Raw genomic sequence first — 17088 nt, 5'->3', positions numbered from 1 at the left:
GTTTAAAGAGTCGTCTTTATGACAAAAAATGTATCATCTGGCATTCTCTTGACTTACTAAAGGTACTGTATGTTTTATGGATGTAATAGAAATTGTAATAACTTCTCTACTTTAAAAGATTAAAAAGTCAGGAGATATCAATGACATCATTGTTAGATTTTTTTTTGTTCAAATAATCCATTTATCAACTTCTGCATTCTAATAAATTATTCCTAACATTTTAGCATTTGGGCATAGAACAGTTACATTGAAATGCATGTAATAAATATGAGCTCATCTGAAAGTAAAAGAGCTTGGTTTATATGTTGAACATAGGGTCTGACCATTAATTAGCTTATTATGAGCAGAATGTGTTGTAGTTTTCAATAACCCCCATTCTTTTTACCATATAATATACTGAAAAAGTAGCAAAACATTCCAAGTGGAGAGGAGAATGAGATTAAAATGCATCAACTTTTGCATTGTTTTGTTGGGTTTTGTTTTCACAACATTTGAGGCTAAAATGAAACATTCACTTTGGTTAGCTTGTCATTGTGGTCATTGTGATATCAAATTTATGTTGTTTCTTTATCACTACTTAAAAATTTTAAACTTAAAAAAAATGGCTTCAGTCACCATATCTAAATGGTCATAATGTTATATTTTTGATAGAGCTGTATGAGGGCATTTTTTGCATGTGTATGGTGAGCTGTAGTTTTACTTTGTACTATTTTTAGATCCATGTGGCTTTTTGATCTAGGTTCCTAGCCTTCTAAATTTCCAATGTCACAATTGGCAGTCAGATAAGAAGATAAATTGTTGTAGACAGAAGTAACTTTGATCTTTGCAGTTATTCTTGAGTGCCATTTTTATTTTTTAAAAATAATTTTCCCTAATTCTGAAACTTAAACACAAATGTTTACCAACCAAAGTGTGGATGTTGTTTAAAATATTTTTTAACCCATTTCATTATTCCCATAGTCTAATATTAGATGCATAAACACGCCAAATGAATTCAGCTGCCAGTTGCATGTGCTTACTGTTGGAACATCAATATACCTAAATTTTCTAGTCCCATCCTGTTGTAAAGGCACATGGCCAGGGTTTTTTTTTAATGAAAGTACAAAATCTCAAAACTTAAATACAAATATTCACCTACTAAAGTGTTTCTGTTGTTTTAAAAAATGTATTAAGCTCTCTTAATTGCTCCAATGTCTAAAATTGTGTTACGCTCGCGCCCGGACTGACTGTTGTGAGCTTGATTAGTGATCCCACTGTACCATGAACCGAGGAGTGCTTGGAGGGGAATAACTAAGTATCAACTCGGTCCGACCAAGGTCTCACGGCGGCTCAGTCGACTCCGTAAACCAGGAAGGAACCGAGCAGAGGGACCAGGTGCTACTCCAGGTCAGACCCCGGTCACAGCTGTTGACCCACACGAGGGAATGCAGGAACAGGCAGGTTAGGCTGGCATAGAGACAGGTGGGTACTGGCAGGCACAGCTGGCATGCAGACAGGTGGGCAATGGCAGGCACGGCTGGCATGCAAACAGGTGGGCACTGGCAGGCATGGCTGGCATGCAGACAGGCGGGCACTGGCAGGTAGGAACGCAGGCAGGATAGGGACCAGTACTGACTGGGACACAGGAACAGAGCTGCAGGTGCGGTGGACTAGCAGAGCAAAACCGCAGGCGCGGAGGACAAGCAGGGCAGAGCAGAGCGAAACCGCAGGTGCGATGAACAAGCAGAGCGGAGCAAAACCGCAGGTGCGGTGAACAAGCAGAGCAAAGCAAAACCGCAGGTGCGGTGATCAAGCAGAGCGGAGCAAAACCGCAGGTGCGGTGAACAAGCAGAGCAGAGCAAAACCGCAGGTGCGGTGAACAAGCAGAGCAGAGGGGAATCGCAGGTACGGTGAACAAGCAGCGTAGAGGGGAACAAGACCGCAGGTGCGGTGAACAAGCTGAGCAGAGCGAAACCGCAGGTGCGGTGAACAAGCAGAGCAGAGCGGAACCGCAGGTGCGGTGAACAAGCAGAGCAAAGCAGAACCGCAGGTGCGGTGAACAAGCAGAGCAGAGCAGAAGGTGCAGGCAGACAGCACAAGGCTCTGTTCACATGGAACAGACTGGAAAATACAGGAGGATAGTTAGAACACAGGAGGTAGATACGGAGGCCGGGAAACAGGACAAGCAGAACCTGATACACACAAGGTACTTACAATGAAGTAGCGAGTGGACACAAAACTCACAAACAGAAGTACAGAGACAACAAGTTGGAGTTAGGTGCAGGTTCAGACACTGCAGGAAAAGGGAAGGTATGGACACAGAGACAAACAGGCAATGGGCTAGGACACTGTTCAGACAAGAACTGAACCAGGAACAAGATACAGGAACAAGCCTGGGAACTCAGCCTGCAGGGTGGCGGAAGAAGACTAGAAGTCACAGATACAGGCAACAGGCCAGGGTATACAGCCCCCAGGGTGGCGGAACAGATGAGAAGTCACAGATGCAAGTAACAGGCCTGGGTATAGATCCCCCAGGGTGGCGGGAACAGACAAGATACAGGACAGTACTTGGCAACTCAGTTGCACAGAACACACTGAATGAAAGTGTTGCTCAGGCACCCCCTACTGGGTGCAGGGGGTTTAAGTATCCAGTGACTCACAGCAATAGGCTGGGGAGGCATTAGGAGTGCGCACACAGTAACTATAAGAATCAGGCGATAACCATACCGCCGCCCTAAGCAATCAGACAAGAGACACAGCAGGTACTGGAGCAAAGTGTTCAGCCTGGATTGATAGGTAAGATGGCGGTCTTGCATGGCGGGAGGTGGTAAGCCATGCCAGCACGCCGCCAGGGATGTTATAGTACCCCCCTTTACACCCCCTCTTCTTCAAGCCAGTAAGGATTTTCTGCAGAGAATTTGGAGGCCGATACTTCTCTTCAAGAAGATTACCTCTTCTGTCCACTAGAGGGAATGAAACTGGTCTCATCATCTTGATGACTAGGATGCTTCCTCCCATCGAGCCATCCTCAGCAACAGATGAAGTGAGTGAAGTACCAGGAACAGGACACAGGAAAGTCTCTCTCCATTTGTTAATATCGAGTAGCACCCCAAAGGATTCACGGAACAACTGGAGATCCTCCACCGGGTTGGAGGGGTGCAGAGACTCGGGGGTAACCACCACCTTGATGTACACTTTGCCAAGCTTACTGGATGAAGTGGGAGAAATACCAGGTACAGGGTGCAGAAAAGTCTCTTTCCATTTGTTATCAGGTAGCACCCCGAAGGATTCAGGAGGCAACTGGAGGTCCTCCGCCTGGTTGGAGGGGTGCAGAGACTTGGAGGTAGCCACCGCCTTGATGGACTTATTGCCAGATTTGTTAGAGATGGAGGATCCTTGCTTAGGGACCAATTTCAGTCTGGTTTCCGAGATGACATGTCTGCGAGGCCGGGCGGTGCCTAAAGCCAGATCATTGGTACAATCGTCAAGACTGTGTGGGGACAATGCTTCCGCTTCCCTTCCCTCGGAGACTTCAGCGCACAGCGAGTCAGCGACTAGCAGATCTGGTGAAGAAGAAGAAGACACTGCTGACTTTCCTGAAGATATGGGAACTGGACACCCCTTATACCTCAATAGTACCTCAGGAAACACCATGCAGGATCTCCAGACCTGAGGGGGCACTAGATCTCTCGGCTCTGGAGGACCTGTGGCTAAACCAGACAGCACCTGGAAGGTGAACCTCTTCATGTGTAATGCTCCAATCTGGAACTTAATTTGTACAGACATATTTTGACTGTTTCTAAGTAGGGCTCGTCTTTCCGCTGACAATGCCCAAACCGGATTCTGGAGTTGTTGGACGGGAATCAGACACCGACTCTTCAAGGCTTTACGCCCGAAACTTCTGGTTAATCCGAGGCCTTCACTTGCCACGGAGACAGTCACCGTCATCTGTGGAGAGGAAACACTAACGCCAATGGCAGCCTCTCCTACAGGCCTAATGTCTTGGGATTCTCCAACCTTCGGTGGACAGAGTCTGCCAGAGTGTCCCAAACAACCGCAGCGGGACCGCAATCCGATTTTGTGACTGAGTTCCGGCCTCAGCTTTGCCAGACGAACATGGTCATCCTTCATGGATTCTGTCTGGGTAGCTGTCTCAACAGGCTGGGGAAGAGGAGGTCTTTGGGAGGACAGAACCTGGCATGATCGTTTACCTCTACGCCTTGCACATCTGTACTTCTTCTTGAGGTTGGGAAGAGAAGTATTCTGTGGAGCATTGTCATCCTGTGTGAATTCTGTGAGAGCTGGTGGGGTACCTACACGCATCACCCATCAGGACTGCTCCAGGATATTGGGAAGGGGAGCATTAGCAGAAGCCTTGGGGTTAGGGTCATCAAAGACCATTAGAAAGGCCACCAGGAAGGCCTGCAGGTCAGAGACGATAGGATCCCATGCTTCCCATAGGGTGGTGATCCAATTCAAGGCATCACCCGCTAAGTCGGACATCATGAGTGCTACTTTAACCCGATCAGTGGGAAAATAGTGAGCATAGAATTTGAAATGCAGCATACTTTGCTCCACAAACGCACGGTTTTGTTTTGGATCCTCATAGTACCGTGGTGGATCTGTAGGAATGAGTGCTGAGAGCTCCATTAAGGCTGGTGCGTAAATCATCTGGACCTCAGCTTGAGAAAAAATTTTTCCTTGTTGCACGTATTCGCCAGAGAAGAATTCAAATGTCTCTGAGAGCGAAGGGCCGTGGGGCAAAACGGGGAGCATGGCCTGAGCAAACTGTTATGCTCGCGCCCGGACTGACTGGCATGAGATTGATTAGTGATCCCACTTGACCATGAACCGAGGGGTGTCTGGAGGGGCGTAACTAAGTATCAACTCGGTCTAACCAAGTTCACACGGTGGCTCAGTCGACTCAATGAACCAGGGAGGAACCGAGCAGAGGGACCAGGTGCTACTCCAGGTCAGACCCCGGTCACAGCTGTTGACCAACACCGGGGAATGCAGGAACAGGCAGGTTAGGCTGGCATACAGACAGGTGGGTACTGGCAGGCACAGCTGGTAGGAAGACAGGTGGGTATTGGCAGGCACTTCTGGCATGCAGACAGGTGGGCACTGGCAGGCACGGCTGGCATGCAGACAGGCGGGCACTGGCAGGTAGGAACGCAGGCAGGATACGGACCAGTACAGACTAGGACACAGGAATGGAGCCCCTGGTGTGGTGGACTAGCAGAGCAGAACCGCAGGTGTGGAGGACAAGCAGGGAAGAGCAGAGCGAAACCGCAGGTGCAGTGAACAAGCAGAGCAGAACCGCCGGTGCGGTGAACAAACAGAGCAGAGCGAAACCGCAGGTGCGGTGAACAAGCAGAGCGGAGCAAATCCGCAGGTGCGGTGAACAAGCAGAGTAGAGCAAAACAGCAGATGCTGTGAACAAGCAGAGCAGAGCAAGACCGCAGGTGCGGTGAACTAGCAGAGCAGGGCGGAACTGCAGGTGTGGTGAACAAGCAGAGCAGAGGGGAACCGCAGGTGCGGTGAACAAGCAGAGCAGAGGGGAACCTCAGGTGCGGTAAACAAGCAGAGCAGAGCCGAACCGCAGGTGCGGTGAACAAGCAGAGCAGAGCAGAAGGTGCAGCCAGACAGGACAGGGCTCTGTTCACATGGAACAGACTGGAAAATACAGGAAGATAGTAGAAAACAGGAGGTAGATACGGAGGCCGAGAAATGGGACAAGCAGAACCAGATACACACAAGGTACTTACAATGAAGTAGCGAGTGGACACAAAACTCACAAACAGAAGTAGAGATACAATGAGTTGGAGTTAGGTGCAGGTTCATACACTGCAGGAAAAGGGAAGTTACGTACACAGAGACAAACAGGCAACGGGCTAGGACACTGTTCAGGCAGGAACTGAACCAGGAACAAGATACAGGAACTAGCCTGGGAACTCAGCCCCCAGGGTGGCAGAAACAGACTAGAAGTCACAGATACAGGCAACAGGTCTGGGTATACAGCCGCCATGGTGGCGGAACAGACGAGAAGTCACAGATACAAGTAACAGGTCAGGGTATACATCCCCCAGGATGGCGGGAGCAGACAAGATACAGGACAGGACTTGGCAACTCAGTTGCACAGAACACACTGAATGAAAGTGTTGCTCAGGCACCTCCTACTGGGTGGAGGGGGTTTAAGTATCCAGTGACTCACAACAATAGGCTGGGGAGGCATTAGGAGTGCGCAGAGAGTAACTATAAGAATCAGGCAATAACAACGCCGCCGCCCTAAGCAATCAGACAAGAGACAAAGCAGGTACTGGAGCAAAGTGTGCAGCCTGGATTGACAGGCAAGATGGCGGTCTTGCATGGTGTGAGGTGATAAGCCATGCCAGGATGCCACCAGGGATGTTACATATTGGAGGAGAAAACATGTCAACTACAGTAAATACAGTGGCCAGCTGAATGTGCATCCTTGCGGGTAGTGATCCTACCTACATTTTCTGGTCCCGTCCAATCATATAAAGGCACGTGGACTTTTTTTTCCGTCTCGATTAAAAGATCTATTTTTATTTTTGTAATTCAGGTTTTAATTGACTACTCTAGATACCATACACCCCATGACTATACTGCTGTAGGTACCATATGTTTGTAACCAGTCATTAACCTACATTTAGCAACTTTGCAACCTAGCATTTTAGATTTCATTAAATTACTTTTTATTTTGGATGGACATCATTGTCATAGAAAATATTACAATTTCTATGCCACACAAAATTGTAGGGGCAAAAATAGCTGACAGTCAGAGTCTAACTAATACCAAGCCACATTCACTCACCCCCCTCCCTCCTTCCTCCTCTCACACCGATTTCCAGTAAGGCAACAAGAGCTCGCAATCTCTTAAGACTTAGATAACAGATGGTGAGGTCGAACTTTGGCGATTGCGAGAGGAGTTACCGAATAAATTGGGATTTTCATAAAATCCTGAAGGGCTGAGGACAGCCCACAACCCAGCTCATGTGAGTGTAAATCAGGTGCTCCTAAAAGATCTAGGCAAATTATGATCTGTGCTCAATGCTGAGGAAGATACATGTCAGTGAAAGGTTGATACAGTTAACCAGACATTTTCAAATGATTGCTTACATCTACTAAGTTGACTAATCTCTGTGAGCGGTGTAGTAAGTTCCTTTGTTAATCCTTTTTATTTTCTGTAACTGTATATGCTGTACTGTTTTGTCCCCTTTGTAAAATATGTTGTATATTTTTTTATAAACACTGCCTCCTTTTGGATTAAACATAAAATGTAATAGTTCTGTTCCTTTTGTTCTGTAAACCACGGCACAAAGACATATGCTACCATTCAGGCCTCCAGTCAGCTTGTAAAAAATGACTGGTAGCGCCAGCTAATAATCTTTCTTGGAATTTGCATTAACTGTATTGGAGGTATATACATATATTCCATCAGTTGAAATCGGATGTGAATATACTATACGCTCACTATCAGTTTTCCGATAACCAGCCTATCAGTGGTTGCCTCCTCTGTTAATTGACAGCCAATCGTGTAATTGTCCAGATGATAGGGGGCAGCAGAGAGCTATTCGACACAAATATCACAGAGGATGGTTCTGCATGACCTTCCCGGGCTGCAATATCTTGAGAATCATTATTAAAAAATATTTTAAAACAGCACAACAACAATAAAAGGTTAAAGTTGTGCAATTTTTTGACATGTCATATTTAACAATCATAGGTCATTACTTCTTCACTTTTAAAAAAGTATAGCACACCTCTTTGGACTTCCTAATTAAAGGAAAATGTTTTGGATAGATTATGAAAAAGCTATTGCTTCTTCATTTTGGAAAGTGCAAAGATCTTTATAGTCCACAAATAAGTATGATTGCTGCACCCAACCATGTGAACATGGCATGGCTTCTTCTGTCTGCACCACATAAGCAACAGCAATGAAGCTACTCTGACCCAAAGATATAATTTTTATGCTGTTTATACAGTAGCAGAAAAAGTTTAGGTGCAGTAATGTAGTTAAATACCATATTTTCTGGTCTATAAGGCACACTTTTTCCCAAAAAAATTTGGGAGGAAAATGGATGTGTTTTATAGTCAGAATGTAGCCTACCTGCTTTACTGTGGGGATGGCAGTGGTGGTGGAGTGGAGTGAAGAGCCAGGCAGGAGCAAGGCTCTTCCTTTGGTGGTCTCCAGCAAAATGGCCCTCATGGTGGTGCAAGCACAGATCGAGATCCCGGTTCAACATTGATATATATATATATAATTTTTTTAATTATTCTCATGTGTTCCCTTTCTCTGTTGCAATATTGAGCATTTTGTGAAATGCCACCATTTTTTTTCTTTGGTTTTTGAAATGCTAATTTTTACATTTTACTGGAACTTGAGGATTAATGAAATTTGTCTTAAAGTCGATTTGCTATTTACCTTAGTTTATATAGCTATTTCTCCAGCTGCTCATGTATTTAGTTCCATATTAGTTTAAAAATTGTAAAATCGTGTGAGACATAATGTGAGAGATGTTACTAAATAAGCACAACCTATTCAACACCTTAACTGATATACACATAATATTAGATAAATATTCTCTCTTATTGCATATAGCATTATTTTGCCTTACTCTCACTTTATACCTATTGTTTCTCAAGGGCACATCTTTATTCGTGAATTATCTATCTATAGATTTATAGCTATGTGTAATTATCATATCTATATGAAATTATTGCAAACATATAAAGCTGAGAATAACAGACTAGCTTAGCAACACTTCATTGTGGTTGAGAAATATTTTTGCCCATTAACCCCGTCATGACCAGCTGTGTCCCTGCCATTGAGGCGGGCTCACATGCTGACCTTGCATCTTTTCCCACACTTGGTGTCTGATTTAATCAGCCATCAAGTGCCTCTAACAGTCAGGGGTGGATCTGAGAGCTACCCTCAGCTGTTAACCAGTTAAATGCTGCTGTCAATCACTGACAGCGGTACTTAATGTGGTGCCCCTGAGGGTTCGACCGCCACAGGGATGCTGCACTTCTCTAATGGAGTGTAGTGTTCCTCCTCTGAGGTTAGAAGAGTGTGATAGTCGTGACCCAACCTTTGCATCCAACACCACATTTCTCCACCAGTGGGGGCTAGTATGCACTAGCTGCTGCTCCCGTGGTTACAGGGAGGCTGGGGAACCAAGAGTTAGGGGAACCAGTTAGTGGGTGAGGGTGGAGGACCTACAAGTTAGTTACACTTTAAATTTCATATTTAATAAAGAGCCATCTTGGTCATTGGTCTCTTGCAGTCAGTCTGTCCTTAGTAATGGTTCTTTGGCTGCCTTCAATCGCTCTTTGACTGTCTCTATGCTGTCAATTGCTGGGTGGACTGTGATCTCTCACCCCAACGCGTATCCTGTGTGGGCCCGCATCGGAGGGAGACACAACCCTCATGCCCCGGCCTTGGGACGAGGGTTAGGTTGTAGACAAGGAATGTCTCGACCCGGTCAAGAACCAGGACCAAAAAGGCCTGGAGCTTAAGAGTGTGGCTCCACAGCAAATGGATCCCAGGCAGAATGCAGACGGAGCGGTGTACGCCACCTGTCCTTGCCATGCTGATATATTCAGAATGAGTCCGGCTGCAAGAGGGGAACCGGACCTTGCTACTCCATGTCCTGGTCGGGAAAGCCCGGTAGGCCCTGAGGATCCCACCGGGTATCAGACGGAGCGGAGCTGCCACCCGTGCCCTTGTTCTGAGAGGAGCTCAGAGGGAGACCCAGCCTATTCGCACACACACGGACAGGAAAGGATTCGGTCTGTAGTTCAGGATCACTCTGGTGTAGGGTCCCAACTGAACGCTGGACTTACTCGGAGGCTGTCGGACCCCCGTCCCTGGTAACCGCAGGACTCCGCGGGGAGCAGGGAGTCGCCTTCCTTCTGCCATCTCTAAAGTGAGTAAAGCCTTGGAAGTTCACCCCTATGGCCTCCGGACTGTTTATTCTGCACTACACCGCACGATGCGGCGCCTGTCTTCCTCTACTACTACCCCCTCCATCCTGTTCCTCTGCCCTGAGGCCTTGCTCCACCTGTGGGGAGTAGTAATAACTTTGGCTGCCATAACACCATGCCTCAGTGGACTGCAGCGGCGCTGGTGGCCTTCACCAGGTACAACAGGTGGCGTAGTCGTAAATCAGCCACTCAACCCGGACAAGCCCACACCATCCTTTTTAATGTGATGGCCCTGAGCACGGGTCAGGTCCAGGCCACGGCTGCACCCCCATCTCTCCATCACAGGACCCGACTCCTTGGCTTTTCGAGTAGAGGCGTCACATTAACAAGCGCAGATAGGAAGAGGATCATTGATCCCGCCCATCGGCACATTCATCACATGATTGCGGGGTGCCAATGGGTTGACATGGCAGCCAGGAGTCTGCTGAAGATCCCAGTGCTTGCCATCACAATCCTCCTGTGAACGCTGAAGCACTGCTATGTATAGCACAGGCCTTAGTCTCCTAAGGGGACTATTAAATACAGTAAAAAGTAAAAACAAGTTTTTAAAAATATTAGAAAAGTTAAAAAAACTTAAGCTCAAATCACCCCCATTTGCCCCATTAAGAATAAAACAGACAAAAATTTGGTATTGCCGCATTCAGAAATGGCCTATCTATCAAAATATAAAATAAATTAATCTGAATTAAGTTAAAAAGCCTAAATTAATTTTTTTCAGACGCAACATTGCATTAAAATGTGATAAGACGAATTAAAAACATTGCATCTACCCCAAAATGGTATCAGTAAAACCGCCAGCTCAGTGCACAAAATTTAAGCCCTCACATAGCACGAGATCCTGAAAAATGAGAATGCTACAAGTCTCGGAAAATGGCGACAAAGCAACATTTTATTTTTTACAAATTTATGAATTTTTTTCACCACTTAAATAGAGAAAACTATACACGTTTGGTAACTACATACCTTTCCTGACCTTGGGAATCATATTGGCGGGTCCGATAAATAGAAAACCTGAAAAAACTTTGTGGAATTGCACTTTTGTTGCAATTTCACCGCACTTAGAATTTTATTCCCTTTTTCCAGTACACTATGTGGCCGAATGAATGGTGTCATTAAAAAGTACAACTCGTCTTACAAAACACAAGCCCTCATATGGCTATATGGCTAGAAATATAAAAAGTTATGGTTCTTGAAAAAAGGGGAGAAAAAAACAAGAAAAAAAACAAAAATGGAAAATCGCCCAGTGTTGAAGGGGTTAAAAATATTATTTTCAATGAGTTCATTCATATATGTCAGTGTTGGATGATATCTTGTTGATAGTAGAGGTGAGCGGATCTAGCAAAATTTGACTTTGCCAAATTACGCTGATTTTACTGGGAAATTTGTTTCACAGTGAAGTTTTGAATCCATCTATGTATTATATTGATGGCTGGACCGTACAATTCAAGCATTTTTTATCATACACCTTTCGTGTCTCCCCTATTTCCTCATAGATTGTAAGTAGAATGAGCGGTGTTCGACTAGAACTGTTCGCCAATCTCAAATTCGAGCTGTTTTGGGCGGTGTTCGAGTCGTTCGACGAACGCGAACGATTTGCAAAAAATTCGTCTGTTCGAGGTTATGTTCGATAACTGTTCGTGCACCAAAAGCGTGTCCTGCATGTCTGGTGCTATTTAGAGCACCAATCATGCAGGGATTGTCTGCCACTCACTGTAATGCCACAGCCATGGTGGTTGTGGCATTACAGTGGTTGCCCAAATCGATGGGAACAGTGCTCACAGTGAAACATGAAAATCCGGCAATTCAGCAGCGGCATACACCGGTACCCAACAATTTAGTACCGAAAGAATAGAGTATCACACATAGATTAGATACATAGAAAAATGTCAGTCACATATATAAGAAGTGCAGTGACAGATTTGGTTACTGTACTTGTCATTTAGTGTTAAAGGATTTATTAAAAAAAATATTAGTGTTTTCATGCACCGTCTCTTTAAAAAAGCCAGCCGGCAATTCATTATCGGTACCCGACAATTTATAACAGAAAGAATAGAGCATCACACAAAGATTAGATACATAGAAACATGTTAGTCACATATATAAGAAGCACAGTGATAGTGTTGATTACTGTACTTGTCATTTAGTGTTAAAATAAAGGATTTATTAAAAAATAAATTGGCGTGGGGTTCCCCGCAATTTTAGTCTCTAACGGAGGTTAAGCAGACGGCTGGGGCAGATGTTTGAAGCCTGGGAAGGGGGTAATACCCACGGGGCAATCAGAAGGTAAAAATAACATTTATTTTTTATTTTATTCATTTTTTTACAGGTTCTATGGTACCTGGGTCTGGATGAGAGTCTCCTCTCCTCCACACCCGGGTACCATCCACACATTGGAAGGCATGGAATGCGCATCTACTTATACAGTGATGCGGAATCCATGCGTTCCAATGCAAGCCAATGGCGGCGACAAAGCAGCGCTTCCGCAAAATAATTGGTAGTGCTGCATTCTTTTCCGCAATGATAATCCGCAGTGGAAATTTCCGCAGCATGTGCATAGCACATGCGGATTATCATTGGGGAATATGGCAGGCCTTCTACCATGCGTTTTTTAAGCGTTTCTGCAGCGCTTTTGCTGCTGCGGAAACTCTTAAAAAATGCATCGTGGGCACACAGCCTTACACTCAACTCACTGCCCACCTGTGACAGCACCCTGCTGCTTGATGCCCACTGTCAAGTCCTCAACATCTTCTTTCCTTTGGTGCACGTATTTTCACTCTAGGTCTGTGTCTTCACTCTAGGCCAGGACTTCTAGCTTCAACAAGGTCTTGGATGTACCTTCATGACATACCAGTTCAGTGGCCTCCAAGACTAATTCAAAGCTGGAAGCCTCAGCCTAGAGCAAAGACACTGGAGATAAAACATGCAATGGCGGAAAGATGAGTTATGGAGGATCAGATGGTGGACAGTGAGTAGCGGAGCAGACAGACAGGTGAGAAGTGAAGTATTAGTTGTTATTTTTTTTTGTTTGTTTTTACCCTTTTGTTGACCGCCTATGGTTCAGCAAAATAGCGTCCGCCATGTTACTGAATTTGCGTACAGTGGAAAAAAATCTGAATTCTGGAGAACACTATTTTTTTAAAAAAATCAAGTAGTATTCAATTCCACTGTATTATACAGTATTTATCCATCGTGTTTTGACAGTAAATATAGAAAATGTGATGAAATGATCAGAATATAGCTGTTAGTATAGCTTCTAATCAATAAATATCATATAATATAATATTTTATATAATAATAAAAATAATACAAAAATAATTAAATACCTGTTAAATATTTAACATGCCATTCAATTCATAGACGGGGCATGTGTAGCAGCAACTCTTAAAAAGAGATTAAACAGCGACTATCCTATCTGACATTGAAAGTGGTCCTCCATGATTTCTACATGCTCTGGCTGATTCTTAGACCAAACAACACATTTTTAAAAGCCTTCGATGCTTAACATATTCTTCACTTGAATTAACATTAAATGTGACTGTGATTCCAACTAACTTTGCATTAGCCAACAGTACAAACAATTAGAAGACTTTTTGTCATATCTTATCAGGGAAATATAACTCTTTCATCACTAATGAGCCGGTCATTCTCCTTCTCTCGGATTCTTGAACTGCTCATTCATTAAATGCAGTCTGTCACCAGATTATTTATATGTAATCTGAGAGCAGCATGATATAGCGGCTGAGACAAAGACTCTGAGAAGCTCTGGAAAGTGACAGAAGTGCACACAAAATAGGGCAATACCATCTGGATGCGGGCACAACACCTATAAAGACAGCTAGCTGGAGGAAAAGGTTCTTCCAGAGGTATAATGGCAAAAATGGAAGCTGGCATGTTTAGGCGGGCTGCGCTGTGGGAATGAAAAGCCTTGGGATTCTAAACTGGTTTTTATTAGTACCAATGTGTTTCTGCGCCAGACCGATGCCTTTCCAAAGGTATGAAACCAAGTGACACTTCAATCTTTTGCCAAATATTCCAGCGTTGTGTTACTTGCTGTTCTGCATGTTGTAATTTTGATACGATTACTGTTTTTGCACAGAATGCTGTGCACTGTATAACCCCACCCATAGCATTGATTGGCATCTTTCTGTGTACAATGTACATTGACAGAAAGCTATCAAACAGTAATGGGGCGGGGTTACACAGATCAGTTGACTAGATGGCATGAGACACCTAGTCCTGTAAATATAATTATGATATCAAAAATTCTGGCAAAGCTGAGAAATTAGAACGTTTATAGAAAAATAGACCAGTTTTGAGGAGAAAACTGTGTTAACATAAAACCTCAAAAGTATCAAAATATATACTTTAGATACCTAAAAGTGGACAAACAACATACAAATATCCACACAGTGTGTACAAAAAACAGAGCACTGGTACATCGCTTAGTGCCTTCTAAGGAGTATCGATAACAATTCTAATTCCACAGAATAACTGCAGACCTCTAAATGATATACTCCTAATTTCAATAGATAATCACATAAAGGTAAGGGTTATTAATATATATTCAAGATAATCATCAGTGCAGGGCAGTGCAGTGAAGGATAGGAGTATATCTTTTAGAGGTCTGCAGTTATAAAATTAGAATTTTAAATGATCCTCTCATTTCTACTATTAACACTTCTATTTTTTATAGCATTCTTACCTTGCAGAATTGTTTCCACAACTGCTTAAAACTTTTGTACAGTTTTTTATGTGTATATATTTTTTATGCTTATTATATTAATAGCTGAGGTTATTAATCATTAGTTTTATTTTTAGTGACAATCTAATCAATTTTTATGAGTTTGATAATGATGCATTTTTACTTCACAATTCGAGAATAAGAGTTGCTTCAGACAACTGTGCAAAGGAATCTATGCAAGGACCACAATGCACAGACACATGTAGCATCTGCGTCTCGGCCCCCTGCCAGGCAGAGACGCCGTCCCCCCTACCGCCGCAGTCCTGCTCCGGCATCTTCCGGCCTCCTTGCTGCTGCTGGTGCATGCAACTTCCCTGGCACTGTGCTTAGGGCGCCCGCACACTCCCTCCCACTTAAAGGGGCCGCACGCGCAATCCTAAAAATTCCCCGACCAATGGTCGGAGGACTTTCTCTATAAAAGGCACCTCCTCCAATATGGTGCCCGTGCAAGGTTATTGCTCTGTTATGCTTACTTTTCTTCAGCCCTCAGGTCCTCTGCAAGTCAGTTCTGTCCGCCAGTCTGTTCTTCAGTCAAGTCCACCAGTCTGACTACTTTCCAGCCCGACAGTCTACCTACAGTCCAGTCCGCCAGTCTGTCCATGGGCTCTGCCCACCTGCTTACCTGGAAGCACATGCTGTTACTTGCTGTGCCTGCCAGCCTGCTTACCTGGAAGCACCTGCCTGTCACATGCCGTGCCAGCCCGCTTGCTTACCTGGAAACACCTGCCTGTCCCCTGCCGTGCCCGCTTGCCTGTTTACCTGGAAGCACCTGCCTGTTACCTGTTGTGCCCGCCAGCTTGCCTACCCGGGGCACCTGTCTGGCTTTCAGCTGAATCAGCCTGCCTGTCTACCCGGACCACCCGTCAGCCTGCCTGCTGTGCTCTTCCGCTGTACCAGTCAGTTCCTGCCTTCTGACCTGTGGGACTCACCTGCTCTGATACAAGGTCGGTCCCAGAATGGCACCTGGTCCCTCTGCTCGGTCCCTACCTGGTTCATGGAGGCGACTGAGCCGCCGTGAGACCTTCATCAGGCCGAGTAGATACTTAGTCACGCCCCTCTGGTCCCTCCTTGTACCGCAGCACAGTGGTTCCACCACCCAGATCCGTAACAACACATACTGGCAGATGCTCTCCAAACCCAAGCATAACAGTATCATAGACATATACGAAGCTGTCACATACGGGTTGGGAAACTCACGGCCAGTCTATGCATTGCAGTCCTTGCTTGGACTGATTTTCACAGATGTCTGTAGACAAATGTGAGCCTTTCCCATATGACAGCCTTTCTATTTATGTATTTATAGTTGTTTGATTTTAATTTAAGCTGTATAAGCCTGAAGAAGACCTTAGCAAGACTTTGAAACACGTAACTGTGCACCTTATGGAGATTCACATTTGAAGAAATTGGATCCTGTTGAAGCGCTGTGCTGTTGGAGTAAATCAATTCTTCAGGTTTTTTTATTCACAATGTATTTCAACGTTGTACCGGGGTCTTAATCAAGTGAAAAACATTTTGCCAGTACGACGTTGAAACGTCCACCTACATGTTCATACAATTTTATCCAATTTCTACTGGTGGATTTATCCATTAACCACAGGTCAGCAGCAGCTGTTTTTCTTCATGCCTACATAAGAGACAACTCCACCGGGTAAGCATAACCAGCACTCTCCGACTATCCCTCCATAAGGTATCAACCTATTGTGCGCTCTGATTCCCACTTCTAAATTTACACAATATAAGAAATAGAATTTAATGCTAAATGTACTGTTAATTAGAGCATTTACTGTCATACTACAAGACTCAGCACTTCATCGGCATTTGTCATAAATGGGTCCTTTTTATGGAATTGAAAGTGTATATTCTTCGGATGCGCAGAGATGGGAGAGCAGGAATCCTTCATATCTCCATATGCAGTGTATGGGAGACATCATAGCAACAAGAATCAGCCCACAATCTCAGAGAGGACTGAAAATTAGAGATAGAGCTTGCAGAGAGGAAAACAGGTGAAAAATGCAGAATGCAAGTTATATAATAGATAGACAATTTTTACTGAAAATACATCTATAACAACCTCTACTATTTAAGTTAAATAAAGCAAACTCATATTATTACAAAGCAATTACATTAAGGATTATTAAATGTAATCTTTTAATTATAAAATAGTGCATGGGTGAGTAGATGGCTTTAATATATTGACATGTTCAGCACCAAAACAAGTCTTTAGAATTCACTCTCTTCCCTATTAGAGGTGAAGCTTCACTTTAACACATAAATGGTTGTTTATTAAATATCTCATAACATATCTTGATATATTTTTATACATTGTAATAATTTTACAGTTTTAATGTAAGTTACAT

Source organism: Phyllobates terribilis, unplaced genomic scaffold (assembly GCF_046119375.1).
Source record: "Phyllobates terribilis strain yellow unplaced genomic scaffold, ASM4611937v1 Scaffold_2__4_contigs__length_985480577, whole genome shotgun sequence".
Classification (NCBI taxonomy): domain Eukaryota; kingdom Metazoa; phylum Chordata; class Amphibia; order Anura; family Dendrobatidae; genus Phyllobates; species Phyllobates terribilis.
The sequence above is the reverse complement of the archived record's forward strand: the minus strand, read 5'-3'. Positions refer to the sequence as shown.